General features: G+C 37.8%; 1 pseudogene; it reads left to right on the forward strand.

Annotated features, from left to right (window-relative positions):
- LOC106338367 overlaps window positions 1-1,097 on the forward strand; it is an 11,934-nt pseudogene extending 10,837 nt beyond the window's left edge.
- The last annotated feature ends 789 nt before the right edge of the window (window positions 1,098-1,886 follow it).

Here is a 1,886-nt window from a genome sequence, read left to right on the forward strand (position 1 = left end):
GGATGTTTGAGGTATCTGCTTCACACAAGACCCGACCTGTGTTACGCAGTAGGTGTTCTTAGCAGATACATGCACAATCCGAGAGACTCTCACGGACAAGCCATCAAACACATATTGCGATATGTGAAAGGAACAACAAACTACGGTCTGTTCTTCAAGAGAGATGGGTCAAGGAGTGTCGTTGGTTATAGTGACAGCAGTCACAACATTGATCTCGATGACGGGAGGAGCACGTCAGGACATGCATTCTACTACGGTTCATCACTGATTACTTGGACGTCGCAGAAGCAGCAGACGGTTGCATTGTCATCATGCGAAGCAGAATTCATGGCAGCAACAGAAGCAGCGAAGCAAGCTATATGGATCAAGGAATTGTTGAGTGAGATACTAAGCAAAGAAGGTGAGAGAGTCAAGCTTAGGATCGACAACAAATCAGTCATTGCTCTAACCAAGAATCCAGTTTTCCATGGAAGGAGGAAGCATGGACTCAAGAAGTATCACTTCATTCGTGAGTGTGTAGAGAACGGGAATATCGAAGTGGAGAATGTGCCGGGTGTTGAGCAGAAGGCTGACATCCTTACCAAGCCATTAGCAAAGATTATGTTCAAGCAAATGAGGAGATTAATCGGAGTTTAGGAAATTGATCTCCCTAATTCAAGTTGGAATTAATGGAGTGAATGTTGGATAATTCCAAGCTTGTGGAAACTTAACATATTATTAGATGTTTAATATGTTAAGATAAACACAATAAGGAAACCTAGAAATAGGAAAAGGAAGTTTCTATTTAGGTTAGGTTTGTGTTTTCCATATCCCACATGTTAAAGGGAATTGTCTTTCATATAAATATAGGTCTAATGGAGAGGTGTTCCATATGATCTAAGTGAAATATATTGAGAGGTTTAGTTTTGAGTAGTTTCTAAAGCTAATAAGATAAGTTGTTCTTATAACTCTTTGTGTTTCTAAGAAATCTGAGTGTTTGCTTGGTTGTGTAATTTTGTTCCCTTTTGTTTTTGCTCTATTTTTCATATAAATACTGAAGAGTAGGTCTCATCGCTAGAAAGGCTCAAGAACTAAACTTAGTTCTTCAGACACCATAACTCCAGGTTCAGATTCAAGACCACTCAGAATCACTTTCAAACAGTGTCCTCTCCATGATGTTTCCAATCTGTATGTTATCAAGAACTGTCTCCATGTTCCCTTTGGAGATTTGGCATCTGTTGCTTTGAAGATCCGCCGAGAAGTCGCAGTTTCTTGTGGCAGGTTTTGCGATAGAATCGCCCTTCCCGGAGAAATTCTCCACCCAAATCAGTATATGCTGTAAATCGATCTGTCTCTGGAATTAAAGTTTTGCTTCCGTTTCTTGATTCAGTGATTCACAAATGTTTAGCTGAAATGAAAACTACAATGTCTCTCTGTCCATGTGAATGTAATGTGCAATCTAATGAGAAGATACATCGGTACATTAAATTTTCATATGGCAATCTACTTCAGCTCCCCTGACTTGTATCCCCTGTTCTAAAAATCGGCCGACTAGCCGTCTAGGCGGCCGCCTAGGCGCTACGCGTCACTTTTCCGCCCCGATTTATGCCAAATCGGTTTAAAAAATCGGATATCCGATTTTTTCCGCCTAGACCGCCTAAATGACCGCCTAGCCGCCTAAATGACCGTCTAGCCGCCTAATCTATTTTTTATTTTTTTTATATATTTTTTTTATTTTTTTTATTTTTTTTTTTAGTTTTAATAATATTTTTACTTGTTTATTTGATCTAAAATTTTATAAATATCATTTATATTCATAATTTTGATGAAAATTACACTATATTAAGTTTATATATTCTATTTGTGTGTTTTATACAATCTTAAACATGAAAATGTATTAATGTTAT

Source organism: Brassica oleracea, chromosome C4 (genome assembly GCF_000695525.1).
Source record: "Brassica oleracea var. oleracea cultivar TO1000 chromosome C4, BOL, whole genome shotgun sequence".
Lineage (NCBI taxonomy): Eukaryota > Viridiplantae > Streptophyta > Magnoliopsida > Brassicales > Brassicaceae > Brassica > Brassica oleracea.